The sequence below is a fragment of the Podarcis cretensis genome (genome assembly GCF_951804945.1).
Source record: "Podarcis cretensis genome assembly, chromosome: 7".
Classification (NCBI taxonomy): Eukaryota; Metazoa; Chordata; class Lepidosauria; order Squamata; family Lacertidae; genus Podarcis; species Podarcis cretensis.
The window spans coordinates 56508733-56535120 of NC_137176.1; positions in this window are offsets into that span (position 1 = coordinate 56508733).

The window sequence follows — 26388 nt, forward strand, 5'->3', positions numbered from 1 at the left end:
GATGGCTCTTTGTTGCCCATCCAAAAATTCTGTCATCTTCATACTCCGTATTTTGCTTTTAAGAAAAAGGAGCTGTCAGTCTATCCAGTTTCTTTTTCCCTACCTTCTTTTCATCCCTGCCCCACCTTTGTCCCATTTTATAAATCTTTCATTTGAAGTAAACAAAAAATAAAGACATGGAGAAGAGTTTCCCCAGAGACCAAAAGGGTGACCTGCACAAGGAACCTCTTTAGTATTTCTGAGCTCTTATTAGTCTCCCAGTAACCTCATCTTTCTCTTTCTTTCTTTCTTAACAGCTTTCTATCTAAGAAGAAAATGAAGAATAAATACTTGTAGTGAGTTTACTCTGAACTCCAGTATCCGCAGCAAACATGTGTTGCCCATCTCTCTTCTTTGAAAGTTATTATTTACATTTTTATCCCACCTTTCCTCCAAGGAGCTCATGGTGGCATATAGTGGTACCTCAGGTTAAATACTTAATTTGTTCTGGAGGTCCGTTCTTAACCTGAAACTGTTCTTAACTTGAGGTACCACTTTAGCTAATGGGGCCTCCCGCTTCCGCTGCACTCCTGGAGCACGATTTCTGTTCTCATCCTGAAGCAACGTTCTTAACCCGAAGTACTATTTCTGGGTTAGCGGAGTCTGTAACCTGAAGGGTCTGTAACCTGAAGCATCTGTAACCCAAGGTACCACTGTACTTAGTTCTCCACCCTCAACCCCCACCCCAATTTTATCCTCACAACAACCCTGAGAGTGAGTGTCACTCACAGAGCTTCATGGCCAAGTGGGTATTTGAGCCCTGGCCTCCCAGGTCCTAATCCAACACTCTAACCACTACAACACAATGGCTGCCCTGAAATTGGTGAGTACAATTCTTGGAATGTATATGTGAGGCATTTATTTCAGTCCCACCAGACACATGCCAGCCCCTTTTTCTTTTTTGTGCAATTTTGCTCTGTCACTACTATAGACAAGGGGTGGGAGGATGTTGCTGTGGATGTTTGTGGTCCACAGTCCATAGCACTTACAGTAAGAACCTGGAAGGGTTGGAGAGTTGGGTTAAAAGGTGTTAAGTTGCTCAAAAGTCACTGAATGAGAATATTCCGCCAACTTCGCTTCCCTGATAGCCCCTCTTACCCCATGACTTGAATGACATTGACAGTTTATAATGTAGGGACTCTCATATAGCTGGCTAGGCATGTAATGTGGCAACCTTGCATTTTTGGGACCATAAATTCCACTGAGTTGTATTTGTGACGTTTTCAAATGTCCCAAGACTTATTAGATGAAAATAAAATACCTTAAACTTCTATTTATTTTCAGAAGAATGTAGGTTTGCAACTGTCGGGTTTGCAACTACATGTCCATGTGGTATTTTGGCCTCAGACCAAAGATATTGAATAATGGTCAAACAATTTGAGTATTTTGAACAGGGATTTTAAATGTCTTTCTCCTTCCCCATTAACTCTACTTTGACTCTTTTGGCTTCTCCTTCTCCTAACTCATCAAAACATGCCAAGTTGTACCCCTCAGACTTTAAAATCATGGCTGGCTCCAGCACTTGGCATTTGCCAAGGCATAAGGATAAACACCTGGCAGGGCCTATTCCTAGAAGCCTTCAGAATGGAGTTGCCACTATGGGCATTATGGGTATGTATCTTTTGATGAAATGAGTGGAAGCCTATGAGTCATGGAGGTGGAGGGAGTGCTTAGTTTGCTTTTGGTTGTTAGTTTGTTCATGTTGTTAATATTCTTTTGTGGATTATGAGTGCTGTAATGCTTTGCGACGTTTATAATATGACATTTCTTGTAGTGATGCTGTTTAGTCTATAGTGTTTTATAGAAGGTGGTTGTTTTGCTGATGATTTGTTAATTCTTTTATAAGATATATATTGTAATGGCAATGTCCTACTATGTTCTTATTTGTTGTATGTAACCTGCTATGTGACTCGTGTGAGTGAAAAGTGGCATAGAAATATAATGAATGAGTGAATGAAAGAAATTGGGGGGCAGCCCCCTTAAATATTTTATTTGGGGGCCAAAGGGACCTCAGCCCCTAGGAGTTGGCTCCTATGGCCCCAGCCATTTGTCTTTGGGCAGGATTATTCTGGTGCTGAAGTTCCACTGGGAACAAAATTCAGTGGCAAGGAAGGCTAACTTTTGGGACAAGTGCACGATGGCGAAGTGTTCAGCATCCCTCACCTCCTCATCAAACACACGTAGGAAATTGGTATTCTGACAGACATGTCTGCCAGCCTAACACCTCGTTTGACTTCTCTGAAAGGAGCTCAGAAGCACCTGTCTTTAATTTCTTGTTCTCTTCTCTCCCTTACCAGCTGAACTGTGTACTAATTAGTTATGCCTAGGTCCCAAACTGAGAGTGCAAAAAACTGCAACACATTTTGAAGATTACTTCTCCTGTTTCATGTCGGTGACAAGTGCAATATTGCTGGCCATTTGTATCATTAAAAATAGCTTTCTAAAGTCCTAGGAGAGCATGTACAGTATGCAACTTTATAGATGCATAGAAGTGTTGGGCTCTAATAATCAAGCATTTGTATGATAATAAACTGAAAAAATAAACCACTAGATGAGAATATGAAGCATGTATAAATGATAGCGGGGCAATAGATACTTTCAGAGGGACAATAGTTCTATAATAACTGCAGCATAAAACACTGAATGTAGAAACAATCTTTGCAGTATTCTTCTGCTTCTGAGTGTGCCTTTTGAGCTTGTAATAGCAGAAGTGAAATGATCACATATATCCAGAGGGGACTATCTTGCTGTTAGCCCATTAGTTCAGCAATATATTTAAAATCAATCTTCCTAAAATCTAGCAGTTTGGCTTCCAGATAAAATATGGACTTCTTGTTGTTTGCATCCGTCTGTCTTGGGAGACAATGGAAGAGGGGTGAAGTCAAACCGTTGGAGAGTTACAGTGCCTGCTGTAGCGCTGTGTCGGTAGAGACTGATACAGGAGAGACATGTTTTATTGCAGGTGGGGCAGATTAAAGCATCCCGTTTTGCTGCTACAGGTGCACCATGGCATTTCTTCTCTCTGCACTCCTCCCAGCTGTCATTTTAGGGAGATAATTTCCCCACTTCAGCGAAGCTGCATTTCTCCCATCAGCTGAGATCCAAAGAACCATGGAATGAATCTTTATGAGCCCAAGCAACCCACACCCTGACTACCAGGACACATGGCATAGTTTCTAGAATAGTCTGCACAAAGTAAGGGAGTGGGGAGAATCAAGAAAGTCTGCTGTGTACACAAATGTTTGGTCATGCCTAAAGTAGCTCTTTGAATCCCTGCCACTGAAAGCACTTTTCTACACTCTTAGTGGAGCACTATAAATGTGGCCAAGTTAAGCTTGTGGAAAGCCGCAGTCAGGTTCCCTATGGCATAATGATCTTTCCTGCTTTGAAGTATATAATGGAACACTGTTCTTATTTTCCCTCTTTGCTTCTGATTAGTTCCTTTGCTGTTGCTACTGTCTAATAATGGTTCCACTACTACTACTACTACAGTGGTACCTCATCTTACAGACGCTTCAGGTTACAGACGCTTCAGGTTACAGACTCCACTAACCCAGAAATAGTACTTCGGGTTAAGGACTTTGCTTCAGGATGGGAACAGAAATTGTGTGCCAACGGTGTTGCGGCAGCCAGAGGCCCCATTAGCTAAAGTGGTACCTCAGGTTAAGAACAGTTTCAGTTTAAGAACAAACCTCCAGAACGAATTAAGTTCTTAACCCGAGGTACCACTGTACTAAATCATCATCATCATCATCCTTTATATTGGTCTGATGTTGCTCTTCTTGTGCTTCTTTGATTGGCTGGTCTTGTCCACAGTTCCCAAGGTAAGTTTGTTTTGTCCTCATCATTACATTTTGGCCAATCATAAAGAGGTTTCATTAACATCTAGGTTTCATAACTGATTTCATATGATTCTATGCTGCTCATGTGAATTTCTAATTGCAGTTATTGTTTGTCTTCTGCTACTGTTTCATATCACCTTTAGGCTCTTTAGGGTTTTTAATTTTAATTTTTATTATTTTTATTGTTTTTAATAGCGAAGTTGATAGCCACCTTGGCCTATTTTCTTAAATGAAAGTAATCAACTATTGCATCTTTCCAAAAAATTGTTCCTATCTTTCTCTAATACTTATTCTTTATGACTTGTCCCCTGATGTTATCTTGCATGGATTATTGCGGTATTTTTTTTACTGGTTTACTAAAAAAATTGTGTTCATTATTTTTCTTTTCCATCTGAATATGTGATCATACTTTCTTCTTTCTCTAGTGAGTTCCCTATCTGTTCAACAGTGACGTTTTTGTGGTATAATTTTCAATTAATCGCTCCACCTTATCTTTTATACTTCATTATGTTATCTCCCCCAATATTCAGGGAATTAGAGTCAGATTTTTAAAAGAAAGAAAGAAAATAGATTAAAATGGCACCTAACAGCAATGAGTGCAATTCTCCGTTCCTCTCCACCCTCTCCTCAATTGATGAAAGGGGGAGCTGAGTGGGGATTTGAACCCAAATCTCCCAGGTTCTAGTCTGACACTTTAACCACCACATCCCCCCCCCCCTTGCAGTGGCAAAACCAACAATAAAACAAACCTTGCTGCTCCTATATCCTTGAATGGCATTTAACCAATTGCATAATAATTACTTTCTCCATGTGCATCTATTCAAATATGGATGATTTTGTCTCCTGGTTAGCTCAAGAAAAAAAGACTCCCCTAAAATGGCTGAGGGGTATGTAGGAAAGCGACGATCAGCATGCTGACTTTCCAATACAGCTAAGCAAATTTGCCTCTGTGATTCTTTTAAACTAAAGAGACACTTATCGCATCTCACTTGTTTAAATTAAGAAGGAATTTGAGCTATGGAGGGCATACATGAGGAAAGCATCTGGCTCTTGGCTGGTAATTTAAAGGGTAATTTGGTTAAAACACTGAAAGACATTTAGGCCAAGGCATTATCGTACAATATCAATGCAGAGCAGATCTCTTCCCAGATAATCAGGTCTTGGGTTTTTTGAGATTTTTTTTTATACCCCATAATAATTTATTCCCATTTTCTTCATACTTCTCCCTTATGTCTTTAAAATATTAAAGCTGTGTCTTAATTTCTTTATGCCAAAACATTAGACCAAATATAAGTGGTGGAGCCTGTAGAAATAAACAGTGTTTTAATATACAAAGAGCCTTGATGGATAATAGCTCCTGAAAGAATGATGACGCTAAGCTTGGGTTTTCTCTTTTTTAAAACTCAGACTGGTATTAATCAGGCAGCCCAGTCTGCTTTAGCTCCTAGAGTAGTTCAGGCAAAGTATTTCACTTAAGCCAGTAAAAGCAGCAGCCTAAGCAAGGATGCCAACTTAAGCAATGAAGCACCCCAGTTTCCCATTGTCTCTACTTAAATAACCAGCGCTCCTCCAATCACATAAAATGACCTTGATACAAACCTTTAGAACTTGGGTAGGCAAACTAAGGTCCGTGGGCTGGATCAGGCCCAATTGCCTTCTGGATCTGGCTTGCAGACGGTCTGAGAATCACCGCTTGGATCACCAGCGCGCACGTTCTTTCCCTCTCCCTGCCTCTCGTTCACACAGCAGTGGCGGCAGCAGACCTCTTCCCTTCCTCCTCTTGGCTTCTCCCTGCCCTGTCTAGAGGAGGAAGGGGGCTGGGCTTTGTTGGTGCCAGTAGCAGCAGCAGCACTTGAGCAGCCGCCATTTTAAGCAGCCCCTCTCCAGAGCCCTTTCGTGCACCGCTCATTGTCCCTCCACCGCCGCCAGCCCCTGCTGCTCACAAGACACAGGTAAGCAGCCACGGGGACTCGTAGTGCTCTTGCAACTCCCCTCCCCCAAAATATAGCCCAGCCCCCCCACAAGGTCTGAGGGACAGTGGACCGGCCCTCTGCTGAAGAAGTTTGCTGACCGCTGCTTTAGAACCACTGTAGGGAATGCTGTTATCCTTTTTTCGCCCTTCAGATCTCACATGTGTATTTACACACGTCACTCAGGAAGTATTGCCACAATGAAGTGCTGGTAATATATGTTTTTTAAAAGAAGCAAATATGTTAATGATTCATGTATTAAGCATTGCTTATTCTTTTTGTGGACGCAGGTGGCGCTGTGGGTTAAAGCCTCAGCGCCTAGGGCTTGCCAATCGAAAGGTCGGCGGTTCGAATCCCTGCGGCGGGGTGCGCTCCCGCTGCTCGGTCCCAGCGCCTGCCAACCTAGCAGTTCGAAAGCACCTCCGGGTGCAAGTAGATAAATAGGGACCGCTTACCAGCGGGAAGGTAAATGGCGTTTCCGTGTGCGGCTCTGGCTCTGGCTCTGGCTCTGGCCAGAGCAGCGATGTCACGCTGGCCACGTGACCCGGAAGTGTCTCCGGACAGCGCTGGCCCCTGGCCTCTTAAGTGAGATGGGCGCACAACCCCAGAGTCTGTCAAGACTGGCCCGTACGGGCAGGGGTACCTTTACCTTTACCTTACCTATTCTTTTTGCTGGTTTGATGCTTTGCTTTGTATTGTTTCACACATCCCAGCAAGAGATTTCAGGGTTGCTGGCATTGACTAAGGGTTCAATTTCCTTGGAATCAGTCCAATGGAGGCAAGTGGCGACTTTAGGATATATGGTGTTATTTCTACATTTATACATGCAATGTGAGCTTAGGATGGTGGGGTGCACAGCATTAACACTGTAACAGATTTTGCCTTCCCATTAGGTTCCCAGGGAGATCCCTAAGCCACGGCTTTGGGGTCCATCATGCAGCAAGACAAACCTCTGTGTCCCCAGCCAACCCCACTGCCAGTTGGCAATTGTCCTTCTACATCACAAAGTGATATCACTTCAAACTAGATGAAGCTGAGGTGGAAAGAGGGTTACCTCAATTTGTCTCTGTGGCAACAGGGCTACCTCTTCAGACATGTAAATGGAGGTACTTAGCTGGCCAGCTTAGGCCATTATCTTTCAGAGAAGCTGGTCTGACCAGTTCAACAGCTTGTTTTAGTAGATTCTAAACTTCACTGTATACAGGCTAGGAAGGAACTCACAGATATCATCCAGACTGAGACCCCCCCCCCAAAAAAAAATCTGTAACAGAATATTAAATATGTTTTCATCTGCTTTGTGAGGGTTTGTAGCATGAAAAATGGGGTGGGAATCTGTAAAACAAAATAACAATTAATGTGATCATCAAGATTCCAGGATGCCAGCATTTTTGTTGCTGTTGTTGCTGCTGGTTTTTTTTATTATTATAAAAAATACAGTTCAGAATGGCTCCTTTTCTAGAATATTTTTTGAGCCATTGCCACAATGGCAGAATGAAAAGTTATACTGAGGTGGCTGAATTTTGGAATGTACCACTTCATGCAAGTTATCATTAGAAATTCTGGTGAATCTTGCTGGATCCGTGAGATCACCACTGAAAGTCATACAAACGACAAAAAAGAGGGAGGAAATTTCCCTCCTCTTGAAAAACAGTGCAGCTTTTTTTCAGCGAGCAATGGAATATTCCCAGTATCCCCCCAACCCTTGACTTCCTCTCATGGGAAAATGGTAAATTACTTAAGAGTTAAAAGGTATGGATCATGACCTTTCAAGCTCTCCCCAAAGCTGCACAGCCACTGATGGGGGTGACATGAAAAGCTATTTCCTTTATAATGAGATACCAAGCAGATCTGTCTTCTTTTAGGATCTGGCATTTAAAAATACATTTACTTCTATTATGGACTGGCCTAACCTGCACAGACTATTGCTTGTGACATATTACCACAGCAGATGTTTTAGACAACCTGCTGGTGTAACGACAAAAGAAGGAACAAAGTTTCTTTCATTATTGACTTAATCTCCACAAACAGTTGTAAAAGTTTTCTTATCTAAGTGATTTATTGCAGGATTTGCCAATGATTTACCCTAATGTAAATTGTCTATTATTTCCCCCACCCCACCCCACTGTGTAGTTGAGTAGAGTAATATGGAGAAGTGGAGGGGGGGAGAGACACCTTGATTCTTCCCCCCACAGGACATCTGTTCACCTTATTTGAATCTTTTGCAGCCAATTTGTCTGTCACCATATGGATAAGATCAAATTGGGAAAAGGGAACAGAAGAGGAAAGAAAGAATAAGAGGCCAAAGAGGCTAAGGACACCTGTGTGTGTGTGTGTGTGTGTGTGTGTGTGTGTGTGAGAGAGAGAGAGAGAGAGAGAGAGAGAGAGAGAGAGAGTATGTGTTAAATAAACCAGAGGAATAAATACAACAAACAAGAGGAAAATTGTAATGCTGTATTACAGGAACATGGGATGCTGCCTTATACCTAGTAAGAAACTTGGTCTGTCTAGAACAGTATTGTCTGCACTGGACAGCAATGGTTCTACAGGGATTCAGGATATTTTCCAGCCCTACCTGCAGATGCCAGGGATTAAACTTGGGACCTTCTGCATGCAAACCAGATGCTTTATATATAAAATTATATACACTGAAAACTGCATAATTCACTTAGGGGTGGAAATAGCATGTAGTTAAATTCTGTAATTGTTCTGAACTTTTTAAAAAAATGTTTTGAGCAACTTTTATTCACTTTTCTCCTCCTATTATGACCTTTCCCATAGTTTAATATCAGCAAGACATCCCCAGTTTGTTTTAAATTCCATTAGTATGTTTAAAGTGGAAATATACAGCATTATGTTACATACTACATTTGAACGTTTACACCCCTGTTGGAAACATTTCCATATTCTCCGTGGGCTTTCATATTGCCAAGGCAGATATCTGTTTTACAGAATTCCCTTAATTTTATTGACACATGGCATGGAAAACTCAATTTTACTTTATCATTCTTATGGTGAAATCCTATATGTGTCTACTCAGGAGTTAAGTCATCCTGAGTTCAATGGGGCTTGCTCCCATGTACGTGGATTTGGGATTGCAGCCTGAGTGAATCAAGGGGGGGAGAACAACCTGGCACAAATAAACTCTGGTGACCTCTGCCCTGTAGAATGCAACATTTCAAAGTTCAATGCCATTTATCGTTTCTTTATAGTATTTGTGCATATTTGCCACTAATTCTCTAACTACTTATGCAATGCTTGACGTCTAGAAAAAGGGAATTGTTCCATTCACTGCTCACATTTTTATAGAACTTTGCAAGACCTGAGCTGTTAGATCAAACTAAGAGTTTTGTAAGTAAAACAATTAGATTCTTTATTTTTTAAATAGCATGCAAAGAACTCAGTTGCAAGCAGGGGTGCCAACTTGAATAAAATATTGTAGAGGCCCAGGTAAGCCCTGCTGCACATAACTGATCACATGATGCTATACACACACACCATTTGAATGGGAATGCCGATCAACTTTGCAGGGGCCCAGGCCCTCAAATATTTTATTGGGGGGCCCCGAAGTCCCCACGGTCCCTAGGTGTTGGCTCCTATAACTGCAATCAACAGTGTTGAAATACATATAATACTAGATATCCATAATCACAATTGATTCAGGGCAGCAATGTCAAGAGGGGCTATTTAATAAATAATAATGCTTATTGTTTTTGTTTATTATTATGGTATGTATTTGTGTGTGTTTTTTTATTGTCAATCGCCCTGTGATCTTTGGATGAAGGGCAGTATAAAATTTTAATAAATTATAATAAATTATCCTTCCCTCACACTATTTCCCTAAGCTGCCCTAAACCTAGCAGGAAAGTCACGGCAAAAAATTCACAGGCAATGTGCAGGAACCTTTTCCCTTTACTTCACGTCTAATAGCTTTCAAGAGTAAGTGATTTTGTTTGGGGAAATAGTGCATGAGGTCTGGATTACTCCTGCCTCCACCATCTTGTTGGAAGGAAGAAGAGAGCTAGGGAGGCAGGGAGGCAAAGGCATCAAGGCTTGTTCCAGTTGGACTGGTCTCCCTCCACCCCCTGTCCATACTTTCATTTTGTATCATTCGTTTGCTTTACTGTTTTAGAATTGTAAACTGCCTGGACAGGTAGGTGGTGTATTAATGCAACCAGTAGGGTGACCAGGTGTGAAAGAGATGGGGTTCCTTCACCTTTAAAAGGTTGTGTAGAAGAGGGGATTTTCAGAGGCGTTGTTTGCATGATAAATTAAACCTGAAAATCCTGCAACTTTGCCCTCTTTAGTATCTGACAATTCTAGCAACACAGTACCTCTCCCATTTGTATTTGGAAACTGCATGGTTGCTTTTGGTTTTCTTTTTCTTTTTTCCTGATGCAGCTATGAGTGCAAATCTCCATTACATCTGATTCATCCCTAAGAATGTTTTTATATACATCCTGTTTTCAAATCTTGTATAAAAAATGGCTCAGAAGAAGGCCTCAAACTAGGAGCACACAACAGCAATACTCCTGGGGCGTGTTTGATGTAATCCTTTCAGTAGGAGAGGATAACTGGGATCGGTCAGATGGCAACATGGAAAATAAGGCATTGCCCTCTCTCTGACCCCAAATTAATGCTAATCATAGAGACCGACAATGAAACGGGTGGGTTGCTCACTTGGGGAAACCATTTTCAGGCCTTACAGTGTGGTGTGCAGTGCAGCTCAAAAGGTGCAGGGGCTGTTGCAGTAACACAAATAACTACCCCTCCCTTCCAGATTATTAGGGCTATGCATGCTTCCCTTGGAGTAGCTCCCATCAAACCCAATGGAGCTTACTTGGACCTGCATAGGATTGTGCTGCCGGGTTGCAATCCTTGCACACTGTCCTGGGGTTAAGCCAGTGGGACTTACTTCCAAGTGCATATGATTGCACAGTTGGTTGTAACTGAACCAACTCAAATCCCAAACAAATAATAAAACATCCATTTGCCATTAAACAGTCTATTACATGGATGCCTCAATAATTATCTCAGTCTTTCTGCACTAGGGCAAATGAGGCCACATTCCCCATTATTGATCTCCTCCCATTTGCAAACAAGGATTCAATTTGCTGTTGGTTTGCATCTGAGAAATCCATAGTTATTTCTTCTTTATAACTCAAACGTAGATGGTCCTTATTACATCTTTATTGGTTATTAATTAGAAAAGTATATAATTTATCCTAGATGTTTTATTGCAGGAGTGACTAATCCTTAGTTAAGGGACCTCATTTGGACCCTTGTGAGCTGGCAGCAGCAGCAGTAGCAGCAAAACGGGGGGGGGGGGGGGGGGAATAAACTAGGATAGAGCCCATAACTCCTTTGGAAATGCAAATTGCTCCTGTAGAACACCTGATGATCAAAGAGAGGGCAATAACATCCCCTCCTTAGCATGGATCAGCTGGGGAGGGGGACACTATGTTTGTGTCTGTGCACAACTGCATGTGTGTGAGTGCATACAAGAGTTGGGTACAACTACTGCTGGCACATACGGCATCCAAAGAATTGCCAGAGGGTGAAAATGCCACTCTAGTCAAAAACAAGCATGCTAGTAATTAAACAGAAATCATGTACATTCATTGAATCCAAAGTTACTCATCCAATTTCTATTCACAGATAGCATGCTCTGTTGGAAGTACAGGAAATGGAACCACAAAAAGTTCTATGACGTGGTTCTTGAGCTCCCACTGCTTAAGGGATGCCCCGACTGGCTAAGATTCAAACCTTTAGTACTCAAGAATGGATGAATGCAGTGAAGAAGACCACATTAAATGTAATTAGTTGACTACATAAGGAAAAATCAGAAATTATACATATTAAATGCTACTTGGGCAAGACTTAGGATAAAAGCAGTTCTATGACCGGACAGGGGGGAAAGAAAGAAAAAGGATATAAACTTCCAGTTAAGTCCACTAGTTTTTCTTCACAGTTATGGAAATATGAACCAAACTGGCCATAAATGTGTTGCCCATATCTGTGAATGAAAGGATGTATAGAGAAAAATCCTTAGTTGCCGGTGCCTTCCAAGTGGATACATACAGGAAAATAAATAACACAACTGGGGTATGGTATGAACTACTTAAATATAAATAAAAATAAAGGACTCTGCAATGTAGGAATTATATCAGCAATGTTTTCAACCTCTTATCTTTTACTATTGAATTTTTAAAATGTCCACTATTTTGCATGTTTGATTTGATTAATACTCAACAAAATATTAGCTGCTGGGCATAAGAACTGCTTCCTCTGATTAAGTGTCCTTCTGCTTAGTGGTAATGAATAGATTTTTCTGTCTTCCCTAACTTGTTCCTTTAAATACTGCAGGACATAAGTTAGGAAAGGTAAAAGAAAGGCATTCTTTTTGCTAAAATATTGGAAACACATAGCCTGGCAACATGGGAATTGGTATTTTGATTTCAGGCAAAGTGAGTAGACAGCGAACAAATTAAAAATAAATAAAATTTGCTTAACATTGAGACAATTTAGCTTGACATTTCTTGCATCCTGGAACAGCTGGGGCCCCGAAGTCCTTTGTTTTAAACCCTTTTACTCTGAGTACGGTGATTTTTCTGATACTTCCTGTCAAACACTGCTTTCTAGAGAGAAAACACATTTAGGAATGCACTGGGAAACAGAATTTCTGATTGACTGAATTTCAGCAGAGTGCTCCGTAACTTGTAAAGACATTTGATTTGTATGCTTTTCATTCTACATGAATACTAGCGACCTTGAAGGCAAAAATAGAACAATTTTTTTATGGGCAAGTTGTTTTTCTTCATTAACTAATAGGCAGTTTCATAACTCCTTGTAATGGCACAGATTGCTTTTGGCAGGAGATACCATTTCAAAAACCCATCTCAGCCAAGACAAAAATGGGGACAAGAGCAAAGACTCAAGAGTCATTTTCTCTCTTAAGTCTGTATTCCATTAATTCACATAGTAGATGTATTAAAAACATGCTTATGGTTTTCTGCTTCCCACTTCCATAAGCTCATGACAAGCTTCTACTTTGTCAGTTTCATTGTGCAAAAGAAAGGAGTGGAAAATTATACTGTTAATTATAATAGCTTACATCCCCGGTATAGTTGGTGGAGAAATGGCAGTCACCAGGAGCAGCCACTGGTGTCTGCCCTGTTCATACCACTGTCACAAGAGGTAAGAATTTTAAAGGGAGAGAAGACAAGGGATTAGATAAGCTCTAGCCACCCAGCTGCTCCTGGACTACAGCTTCCACCATCCTTTTTCTCCAAGGAGCTCAGGGTGGTGTATTTGGTCCTCCTTCTCCTCATTGGATTGGATTGATCTTTATTACGGCCATTGGCCTGTCACACGACAGTTTCCCATACCAACATAATATACTCCAAATTTAAAACCGCCAAAACTTACAAGAGACAAACAGGAACCAAAGCAAAACAAAAACAAAGACTACCATCATACATTACAATAAATTTGTAACCTAAACATCGCCCTCTGCTCATAAATTAATCAAGGATATCAATGGTGATAGCACCTAATTACATCCTAAAACATAGATCATGGTTTAAAGGGATTATCCGAGCCACACAGGAGTCCGTTTCTCTTCTTTAGGGATAGGACGCTGATCAAGAATCTGGCAACCATGAGCGATCTTAGGGGGTCATCATCAATTAGTAGATATCTCAGTTTGGCTTCAATCGTATCATCGGCAATTCCCTTTAGATACTGAGCAAGAAACTTGCTCCTGGCCGGTAAGTGAAAAGCACAGTCAAGAATTATGTGATGCAACGATTCCGGTGCCCCACAATTACAATCACATAAGAGCAATATCTGTCCATTGGAGAATCTATTTCTCAGCACGTTCGATGGGAAGGTGTTGAATCTTGCCTTTACAAAGGCATATCTATGAGCTGAAGAAGTTAAGGATTCTCCTCATTTAATCTTGACAACAACCCTGTGAGGTATATTAGGCTGGCTGGCAGATCAGATAAGCACCTCAGCCCACTGACCACCACTGAGGTGTCTGCTGTCCACCACCAAGTGCCAGTGATTAACAACAGCAGCAGCCGCCGCAGCAGCAACAACAGCAACAAATCCTGACATGACTGGGAGCTCCTTGTTCACGTACCACAATGTAACAGTATCTTCCATACCATTTAGAATTTTCTTTCCAGGTCTTCAGTTGAAAGGGCCACATAGTCACATCTAGCATAAGTATCCAACTTTTTTTGAATGTGTCCTGCTCTGGCAGGTGTAGTCAGGGTAGACCCCAAGCCTATAGAGTCTAAAGATGAATCAATCAATCGATTGATTGATTGATTGATTGATTGATCAACATTAATAATGATGATAGATGATGGTGATAACGATGATAGAAGTTGCCACCTTTTCAATATATTCAACATTGCAATATGGATATAAATGAGTTAGCCTTCCTGCTTAGGCTGAAGTCTTATCCCTGCTTATCTAGGAGTAAGTTCCATTGAATTCAGTAGGACTTCTTTCTGAGGAGACATGGTTTGGGCTGCATTGTTACTTTCTTCGGAGTAAAAACATGCACATACAAAGGGTGTGCATTCTTTTGCATGGTCATGAGTTTGCTTAGACTAAGCTGTCAAACTGATTACCAGACTTGTTTTTGTTATGTGCTTGCAGATGAAATACTTGCACTTGTGGTGTATGAAAACTAAATATACTATTAAACTGATGGAATTTCTGACAGATTTGGGAAGAAATCAACACAGCAGTTGCGGTTTCAACACAGAACTGATCAAGTCCAACTAACAGCAGTTCTCCTTGGAATACTTTGCACTGATCAAAGCAGGCTTTTAAGAAGACCCGTGTGTAAGCTTGCAACCCTGGTAATTTCAACCTTATTTGTCTCCTTTCATAATGTTTAGTTCCCATTATAAAGTTCTCTAAAATCTAAAAAGGCTTATGCATACATGATTGAAGAGTACATACAATGGAGCTTTCACCCAGGCAGATTCTAAAGCCCAGTAGCCCAATTTATTAGTATATGGCAGTGCAGTCCAATAGGTGTTTGCTGGATCCAGTTCAGTGTCCAAACAAGACAATAGTCTTGTTTCAGCCCACCATTCTTAACAGAATGCTTTCAGAAATAATTGGCGGAATGCAATGGTTTACAGTACACAATATGTATGTTATTGAAACAATACAATCTCAACAATTTTATCACTGTATTCATCTGGAATCTGTCAACTGTGGGCAAAGCCCTTTGGCCCATCCTAGCAAGAGAAAAGAGTAGGTGCTACAAAAATGAAAGATTAATTCTAGATATGTTAGCGACTAAATATGCATAAGAAAAATGTATATTAAAAACAATTATTTTCATAACCCAGCCTCATTACTACAAACAGTATCATGCTGCAAACTAGATAATCCAATCTGACTCCTATGGGCTCAGTGTGGGGCTGATGGAATAGAATATTTTCAGCAGTAGAAATGCCACAGTAACAGAAGATCAGGAATAGGAATTATTTTATGACAGGGGAATCTGATGACAATGACGCCACTAAATTAAGCAGGAGTGAATTTGCCTCTCCCTCAGCTGGAAGAGACTCAGGTGGTATATGTCAAAGGGAGAGGTTATTTAGGTCACATGGGCAAGAGTGCCCAATAGGAGGAGGTGAACCAGCCTCCTCCTAAGCTTTCTCTGCCCCTCTTTGTGCTCCTTTTTTGGTTGCAGCACTCGCCCTTCCTCCCTCTACAGTGAAGGTTTCTACTAAGTGCCTTTTATGGGACCCAGCGGAAATTTTGGGGGAGTCCCTGATTGACTCTCTTCTGTTTCTGTCTCTTCAAACTGTAGGTCTTCCATTTATTGATTTGGCTTTTTTGACTGTCCAGTATTCAGTGGGGGCAGATTAGGAGAGTAAAGACCTTATGTGTTGAATGATCCACTTGCCTGCACTTTATGACTTGGTTTAATTTGCAGGTCATTTGTTACATTTGATAAATATAACTCTCTCCCTCTATATGAATAGTGTGATAGTCTTCTTTAAGGGTGCGGGGACAATGGTTTGATCTGTTAGATTAACAATTGAATTCATGATCCAAAAAAGAAAAATAATATTCTTGTTGGTTGACACACGGTGATTTGACATATTTGCTTGAGGAATAAGAAAAATACATAGCTGGTTTTTCTTCTTACTGATTATAGCATAGAAATACATAGAATTGCATGTGCTTTAAATGTAAACCTTTTTTTAAAAAATGTACTTTTGTATTTAGTGAAAGCTGTCAGTGCTACATCTTGTAATCATATTCTAAATACTAAATAAATTCCCATTTTCTTCATATATTTTCACTGACAGTCTATATTATCTGAATTTTAGCACATAGTCAAATATCAGCCTTGACATATGGCGACTTGAAGAAAATCTGGTACATGTTTCAGCCGACCACATGGTAAGTTTTCTCTCCCTCTTTCACTCTGTCACCCATCCAGAGCACTTTTCGGTGGGTGATGGCCCGAGGATTTTGTTTCTCTTGTATGCTGAGCATATGATGGAACAGTCAAATGACTGCTAAACTACACAGCTAGTTGTAATCCTCATTGGCATTGCTGTACAATGTGTTGTTGATTACGAGGCCTGGCCCCAGAAGCCTGAAACAACCATTGAAGTCAATGACAATTTTGCACATACCTTGAAGATCACAGAAAACTTCCTTTAGAGGCAATAGTTTCATCATTTATTTATTTTTTTAAGGTCAGCTGTGGTTAAAGACTCATTAAGAAAGCCAAATGCCAATCCAAAGTTTTGACTCCAGCAGCTAAAATGGTACTAATACTAATACTGTTGCATATCCAACAGGTGCTATCTCTATTATCGTTTGGGGACCTATTGAAGATCTTCCTTTTATAACAAGCCTTTTATGTGGATATTCTTTATTCGAGCCTCTATCTGTTTTTATATATGTTGATACTGTTGATATTTTTATTGTTAAATCACTTTCGGGAAAGTTATTCATTTGTTCATTGATCAATCAGTCAATCAAATAATACTTATTGCTGCAATATTCAGCTTTCAGTGCTCATATTAGGGATGCACAGTCATTCATCTCCATTATCTGAAAATTAAGCAGGGCCATCAAGCATCCTGCTTGAACCTCGAAACCCTTTGCTTCAAGGTACATTAGAAACCCCAGTGGGGTCCAGTTACCAGTGGCTGACTGAGAAAGAATACAGTGCTTCCTCCTTTGTTTAACAGCCTGCTACATGTTATTCTTCTACTACTAGCAGAAAAATGCTAGTGTAGAAATATGAGTTTATTTGCTGCATTCCGTGTTAGGAAGCCTCCCCTACAGACACAGCAGGGAAATGCAAACTGCCTTTCTTGGGCACAGCACCTTGTCTTCTGCTGCTGCTCCACAGGGAGGAAGCCTGTCACCTATGCTGAGTGGTAAAAAACGAATGATGTGTGCATGTGTGAATATTCAATGTGGTTATGCACACTTAAGGTTATGCACACTTGAGGTTAGCTTTGTTTTCCAACCCAGTTCAGCTCACAGATCTCAAACAGGGCTGTCCAACTATTCAGAGCAGGCCTGTTTGGTTTCTTGTGACATTCCAAATTCAGATGTGAGCATGCAGACCACAGAACTGTCCTCAGCAGATTCAGAAAAGTCTTAATTATGCTTTCCTTTCCAAACTTGTGGTTTCAGTTTTAAATAATAATAAATAATGTCATTTATCTGTACAACAACCCTTTGAGGTAGGTTAGGCAAAGAGATGGTAACTGGCCTAAGGTCACCCAATGAGCTTCGTGACTGAGTGGGGACTTAAACCCTGGTCTATGCAGTCCTAGTCCAATAGTTTAACCACCATGCCAGACTGGCTAAAATGAAGTGATATTTATTTTGGTTCCTTCTTGTCAGAAGGACTCAGCAAGTGTGCACATCTCTAAGCCCTCAAGAAATACAAGTAAAAATCTACTAAAACTTTTTAAAAAACGTTCCTTTGACTGATGGCTGGTAACCTTTCTGAGTTGAGAATCTGCTTCCCTTGTTTGAAGTAGATATGGGCCGCAGTGGTCTACTTCTTTCCTCTGACATAAATGTTTCTAGTTCAGATTGCAGATCTGATCATATTACTCAAAATACAAATATTTTTTTTCTCAAATCCCTGACCTTTAGTGCGCTCTTTTAAAAGATAAATATGCTTTCCTCTGTTTGCCGTGTTCTAGCGAACATATTGTTTGACAATCCATATGGAAGTTAACATGTTCTTTCTTAAACAAATGTGTAATACAATCCCTTAAATTCCCTTTGTTGTGGCGAGAAAAGCTGCATGTTAACTTGCTATCACCAAGAGACTTTCTGCTCCAGGCTGTGCTAGTCCTTGTCATTGAATCATCCATACGGACCTTTTCATAACCCAAGTCTACCGTCTCCTGGAGATTTATAGACACAATTCTATTGTGCCTTAAAAAAAAAAAAAAAAACCTTATGTGGATATAGTCAAGAGTAACAAAACTGAAAGAAGATGCTGTATGCTACACTGGGTTGGTTCAAACCATTTGTCTGGTACTTTATGAACATCAGCATCATGGCTCTCTAAAAATGATAATTCTGCATATATTATGGATACCCAAAATATCTGTTACGGCCTATACATTTATATATATATATATATATATATATATATATATATATATATATATAATATTGCTTTCCAATATTAATTTAAGAGCACTAGGTCCTGCCAGTTATTAGAAAATGAAATCAGTGACCACTTGAAATCAGTGCTTCACGTTGGCTAGGTTGTATTCTCACTCCTGAGACAAGCTCAGCCAGTTGGTTAGAAAGTCCATGGGATGACATATTTCCTGATATACTAGGGTTGCCATATTTCAAACAGTGAAACAGTGAGGGTTTGTTTTGTTTTGTTTTGGTCAAAGTTGATGAGCTGGAGGGGGCAATTTTTTTTATGGAAAATCGTCAAAAGCAGCACGGTTGACATGGGTTGCCATATGTCCAGATTTTCCCAGACATTTCCACAATATCCATCTGGGCATTGCTGCCGAATGCAATGTCCAGGAAATTCTAGACGTATGGCAACCCTAATCTGAGCACTCAATATGTAGTGCTTTCACGCATAGAAAAAGGAGCAGTGCCTCATGGCTGGCCCTGACCCTAACATTTCATGGTCAGAATTCTGATGAGGAACCTCTACATGTGAGGGGCTATTTATCCATAGATGTTAAAATAGTGTTGCTATTCTGTTATGGATCATGATTGTTGAGGTAGGAATAGCTAAACCAAACCTTCTCAACTTTGAGTTCCTAGATGTTGTTGGACTACAACTCCCATCATCCCTAGCTACCATGGCCAGTGGTCAGGGATGATGGGAGCTGTAGTTTAAGAACATCTGGGGACTTCAGGGTGAGAAAGGCTGGGCTAAACTGTGGCCCTTCAGATGTTTCTGGACTACAACTCCCATAATACCAGACTTTTGGATATTATGGCTGGGCTGATGGCAGTCATAGTCCTGCAAGATCTAGAGGGCCACACTTTAGCCAACCCTGGTCTAGAGAGTGTGAGCGTGTGAGTGTGACTACAGCCAGCAAGGAACTATAGCCCTATTTAGTGTTAAGTGTTTATAGTTTTGCTCTTCTTGTTCTAACCTGTTTAGGTCTATATCTAAAGTTGCTTGAGACTTCATGATATCTTTGGTATTGACACTATACTTAATAGTTGCCCTGAAGACATCCACACTCAATGTATGGGTGTCAGGGCTAGCTTGACATCAAGTCCTTTTTTTTTTTTAATTAATTTTTATTAAAGTTTCCACAAAATTTTCAACACAAACAAAACACAAATACAAAACAATAAAAACACATATAATTTCATATCTTAATTTCTTATACCTTACTTTCCCGACTTCCTCATACCTCCCCTTTCTGCATTCTCATGTCAGTAATTTTTTAGCAAATCCCCCCCTTATTTCAATTTAATTTTAATAACGTTCATTTTCTTTTAACTTATCCAATACCACTATCAACCCCTATTTTCTCATCCAGCATCAACCTAACATTCACTAATTTTTGCATATTTCTTTAGATAGTCCTTGAATTTTTTCCAATCCTCTTCCGCCGTTTCTCTTCCCTGGTCTCGGATTCTGCTCGTCATCTCTGCCAAACTCATGTAGTCAATCACCTTCATCTGCCATTCTTCCACGGTGGGTAACTCTTGTGTCTTCCAGTACTTCGCGATGAGTATTCTTGCTGCTGTTGTAGCATACATAAAAAATGTTCTGTCTTTCTTTAACACCAATTGGCCGACTATGCCCAGGAGAAAGGCCTCTGGTTTCTTAGGAAAAGTGTACTTAAGTACCTTTTTCAGTTCATTATAGATCTTTTCCCAGAAGACCTTAATCCTTGGGCACGTCCACCAAAGATGATAAAACGTTCCTTCCGTTTCCTTACATTTCCAGCATTTATTATCGGGCAAATGATAGATTTTTGCAAGTTTGACTGGGGTCGTGTACCACCTGTACATCATTTTCATAATATTTTCTCTCAAGGCATTACATGCCGTAAATTTCATCCCAGTGGTCCATAACTTTTCCCAGTCAGCAAACATAATGTTATAACCAATATCCTGTGCCCATTTAGTCATTACCGATTTGACCGTTTCATCTTGTGTATTCCATTTCAACAGCAAGTTATACATTCTTGACAAATTCTTAGTACTGGGCTCTAGCAATTCAGTTTCTAATTTTGATTTTTCCACCTGGAGCTTGACATCGAGTCCTGAAGTACAACCCTGATCCTTCTTTGTATGATCACCTACACATGAGTAATGAGTTACTGTATTTGCATGATTGATCTACAGTATGCATAACAGGATCCCCAGTCTATGCAGTTTTCCAACACCAGAACGATACATTTCATGTCTCATGAGGTCGAGAGAGATTGTTTTACTGTGTATTTTAATCATGGATGTTTATATTGCAAACTGTTTAGAAGCCTACTTTGGCATTAACCCAAACAACAACAACACAGGCCTGTATAGCTTGTGACACAAAGCTGTGCAGCCCACCACTTACTAGCTTGATAATCCCAGCAAGCCACAAAAACAGGTTTATCAAAGCTCCAAAGCTGCCATATCTGTTGTTTATTGAACCTCAACAATAAGATGCAACCGCCACATAAATGTTGGTAACTTAACAGATTTATTTAAGGTTAGACATACTGGCCATGCTTCTAATGCAGGCCTGCAGGATGGATTCTTTTGAATAAGAAATGAGAAGAAATGGTGAGTTTGGAGTTTGGGTTTCCCTTAAGGAATACTACACTTCTTATGTGGTTGGTGGGCTGGTACTAGGTTACAAACTGTGCAGGCTTATATCAGATGCCACCAAGCATTATCCCCCTTTGCTCGCTCTGCATGGGGCTAGGAGCTGGCATGTTTTGGCATTTTTGTGATGTGTTCATGAATTCAAATGTTGTTTTGCCCCCACACACCAATAACTTTCTTTTGGTAAAGTGATTTCTGTACAATTGCAGTATTGAGCTAACCACCAATCTTAGCTAACCACTGCATACACTCTTGGATTTAAAATTCAAAATGACTGTCGTGTGACTATGTGCCTGTGGGGAAGCTAAAATAGGGTTTCTACTTGGAGAGATGAAGTGATTGAGTTCAGTGCCTGAGGGCACAAACCTCATTTTTGTGACTGTTAATATGTAGAACTTACTGAAAGCCAGCTTGTGAACTGCTACATGCATTTTCTTCTTCTTTAAAACCTAGCATTACACATTCTTCTTGGGGAAACTTGTTTTCTTTTGTAGGAGAAAGTGCAAAGCTGCCAATTGAAACATACAGTGTTTCACACAATCAAGGAGAGAAATGCTTGCAGGAGAGAATTGTAGTAATATTTTGAAATCTTACTTCACAGCCCTTTGTGGTGCTACAGATAATTGGCATGTTGTTTAAGCCTTCTGACTATACCTGCCCCAGTAATAATACATAATGCTAAGAGATAAAAGGCCTTGCCTTTGTTGATTGCTCAGCACCACCCAATGAAGCAAAACTTTGAATAACGGTTTTCATAATTGTAAAGAAAAATTATATTCAACATGTAACCTTTACACTGGGGGAAGGGGGGGTCGTTTTCAGCTCAAGAGACCCATTTGCCTGGGGGCTATATGCTAGTGATAGGCATGGCCAGAGGCAAAAATTGAGTGGGGCAAAAGAGGTGAATCTTAGCTTTGTACAATAGTGTACCTTATAGTCATTTACATCCGTCTTGGCTACGAGTCATGGAAGACCTGTTCCAGGTCTTGCAGGCCTTTTCCCACCTGGTTTGGGAGGGCAGCCCTGACTGACTCCAGCTAAAGATGCCAAAGAGGCCAGAGACCATCTTGGCAGTCTTGCAGGACTTTTTCCACCTGGCTTGTGGAGGTTGGGCCCTGACCGACTCCAGCTACAAAAGCTGAACAGACTCTAGGGTTGGGTCAGAATATTGTTTGATTTTGGGGGAGGTGGGGTGGGGTTGTTGCTGTTATCAATACTAATTTTTTGTATCTTTATTTTTATATCTTATTATGATTTACGTGGAAATGGTTTCAATTTGGCTATGTACTTTTTGATGTGTTTTAATCATTTTTGGTTACTTTTGTCATGTTTGTAATTTTGTAAATCTTTTCATGTTGTAAGCCACCTTGAGCATGGTTTTAGCTATGGAACAGTGCTTCTCAGAGAAGTGGTCTGGAAGTATAAATTAAAGCAGTCAGGCATCAGCAGTGGAGCTTGCCAGGGTTTAAGGACCCAGGCAGTTGCCCAGTGAGGCCAGCATTGGGTACAGGGTTTATATATTATCCACATATGAAGTTGCCTTATATTGGACAAGCCATCTGCCCATTTAGCTCACCACTATCTTCTCTGACTGACACCTTTGGTGATTCTGCAAAATATCAAGCAGGGCTCTTTTCCAGTCCTGTTACCAGATACAGTATAATTTTAACAGGAGAAGCCAGGGATTGAATCTAGACTCTTCTGCGGGTAAAGCCTATGCTCCCTCACAGAGTTGCAACCTCTCCTCAATCATTACTTTGAAGCAGGCTGCTAGGTAGCATAGGAAGAACTCCAGCACTAGTCATATTCAAGAAAATACTTTAGGATCCACTTCCAGTTTATGCCAGAAGGTTGGGCTTTAAGTGATGGAAGTGAAATACCCATCCCAAAAGAGCAGTCCTAATTTTCATGTATGTGCAACAGTCATTTGTTTTAACTCACATTCAGCCATCAAATTTTGTGGTGGGCTATAAACTTGTTGAGTCATTAGCCTGCTTGCTTAATGGAGGAAAACTAAATTCCTGTTCCTGCATAATGACACTTATTCACTGTAGACATTTGCATCACTAGGAAACGATAAAACCTCATCCTTCATAATGAAGTTCTGAGCTGACAAAGAGGAAAATATACTGTGGTGGGACAACTATGAATATAAAACAAGCTTAATAAAGAAATAGTGACAAATTATATTATGCAAAATACAATGCAATAAAAAAGCATTACTAACTCATTGGAAATGTCATAAATAATCTAAATAGCTTTTGACTGTCAAAGCCATGAAAAATATATTTGCGAAAATTGAGGTGCAGAATACATGCCACTTTAATTGCTATCCCATTTTGACAAGCATGGAGACCTTGTCTTAGTGGATTTGCTAATTTTGGCTTACTTGTACGTGGAGAAATCATGGTAGGAACAGTTTTAGACATTTCAAAGCTTTCCCCTTTTTCTTTTTCTTTTACCAGTTTAGCTAGTCTAGTTTATTACTGTTTTTCAGTGGGGTTTTTTTTTTTAAAAAAAACCACCAACAACCTCTGGTACATTTTAATATCAATGAAGAAAATAGTAATTTGGCCAGTTCAAGCCAGAGGATACTTGCATGCTCAAACATGCACACCTAAAAAAAGTACAGTATATGCAAAAGCCAGGTCTTCTAACTGTCTGTCTGCATCTCATTTTCTCTCTGCGTGTGTCACATTCCTACAACATGACAGTGGCTCTTACTTGAGACCTTTATTCACGCTAATAATGGTACAGGCTCAGCAGCAAACACAGGGTCCAGAAGTCATGATTCTAAAATACATGAGCAAGGTAATAGATCCAGAAATGAACAAAAGCAACAAAAATGCTGCAACAATTCCCATGTCCATCCCGCCAAACTCTTAAAGACCAGGCACAGTGAGCACAGTCATGAGACTGTCTTTTGTTATGAGATTGCCGCAAGTGCTAATGTGCATCAGATCCCACCTATGGGAGCAGCGCCTGAATCTTGAGCACCAGCTCCACTGCCATTTCCTCCTGCTCAGCCTCTGCCACTGACTGATTGAAGTCCTCCCCCTTCTTCAATGATGCTCAGTGGAGAGAGCCAACAGATCTTTTTTTTTTAATAATATTTATTACTTTTCCAACAATTTAACCACCACAAAAAACAAGAACAATACAATACACAAACACCACACAACACCAACACATTAAACTAACAAAACAAAACAAAAACAATCTAAAGCACATCAAATAATTTCAATACCTTATTTCCATGACCTCCTCACACCTCCCTTTTTGTATTCCACTTCTGTTAATTGTTTCAGCAATTCCTTTCCATCTTCCTCTGTTTTCTATCCTATAATTATCTTAGCACATTCTAACCTTATTTTCCCTTTAATACTCTATTAATCTGTTTATACTTAATTCCTTATAACATTTCTACTAAAGCCGTATAACTTCATTCAAACATTTTTCTAACATTCATTAAATTTACAGTATTTCCGTAAATAATCTTTAAACTTTTTCCAGTCTTCTTCCGCCGACTCTTCTCCCTGGTCTCGGAATCTGCCAGTCATTTCCGCCAGTTCCGTATAGTCCGTATACTCCATCAACTTCATCCTGGTGATCTTCTATCCGATGTTCTTGGCTCTTTTCCAAGTCCCTTCTGCAGATCTTCTTCATATTTATACAAAAACTTTACTTTATCTTCTACTGATCTTATTTTTATTTTCCTTCCTTTGAAACTGAAGGATAGACCTTGGGGAAACTCCCACCTAAAGATGATTTTGTTCCTTCTCAGCAGGGCAACAATATCTCCGTAGTTAGGCCTAAAATCCAAAAGATATTTTGGGACGGACGTCTTTAAAAATGTCCACTCTGGACTGTTGTACTTCTAGGTTCTTCTGGTAATGCCAACCCAAGATTCTATCTCTCTCTTCTTTAATTCGAAGGGTGATCAAGCAGTCTCTTAATCTATTCTTCTCTTTTTTCCCTCCTCTTCCAAGTCTGAAGGCCCTCACAAACTCTTCTTGGCCCAAGTCCAAGTCCCAAAAGTCAGCAGATTCCTGTATGAGAAAATCTGTCAAGCTTTCCTTCTCCAATTCAGGTAGGGCTCTGGTCCTCAAATTTGTCTGTTTTTCTTTAAGTTCAATCATAACAAGCGTCAACTTATGTTCATCAAGTTGCCTCTGTAGTGCTGGGACTCTCTCTCAAGTTGTGTTACTTTACATTCAGCAGCAACGGCTTTCTCTCTGGCTTCCTCCGCAGTCTGCCATATCAAAGTAGATTCCTGTATCAATTTCTGGATAGTTTCTGTATTGGTATTCACCTTTTGTCCCAAATTATTTATACTTTCTGTATTTAAGTCAATTTTAGTAGTTACAGCATCCACTTTCACATTTATCGCGTCTGTTTTCTTGTTAAGCTGTTCCAGTGAATAATTTATCTTTCTTAATGCAGCCGCTAAGGCTTCTTCTGTCGACCTTCCTCTTGATTTTGAGTGTACTGATACAAAAGCAGCAGCCGAAGAGGCAGAGGAGCCTGATGTTGAGCCTCTCCTGGATTGCTGCCAAGTCCTCCCAGACCTTAATGTTTTTTCAGCAATTGACTGGTCTGTTTTTTCCTTTCCATTTGCCATAACACTTAAAAAATTCAAGGTCAGTCCCAGAGTCTCACAGTTCTTTATCTTGCAGCTGGAAATTCCCCTAGCCCAGCTCTTGTAAAGCAACCAGTTTCAAAGGCTTCCACTAGGGGGAAACAGTTTCTATTTATATTAATCAGTAATGTCCTCTTTTAAACACAGTTTCCAACAATCCAAAGTTAGTTTCAATTTTCAGTTACTTTTACTCCTTTTTAAAAGCAGCTGGAGACAATAGAAACAATGTATTTCTCTTAATTAGCTAGCTGTCAATGAACATTCTAAACACTGTCAATAAGCATTCCAAAAGACGTCAGTCCTGCTAGCAGCCCGTTTCCAGAGTCAGAGCGGCAGTATTTTAGCTCTCTTCACTCTCTCCTGCAGGCATACTCAATCCACAACTTTCCCCCCTCTTCTCCTGCCTCCAAGGGGGGGGGGTTAATGTTCTTTACCAGTGGAAATTTAGTCCTTTACAGTAGGCTTTCCAAGACTTCAGTTTGCAGCCTCATTGCTTCAGTCTATTTACAAAAGGGGAAGGCGGACTTCCTGTATTGAACCTGCCCGTTACGATGCCAAATTA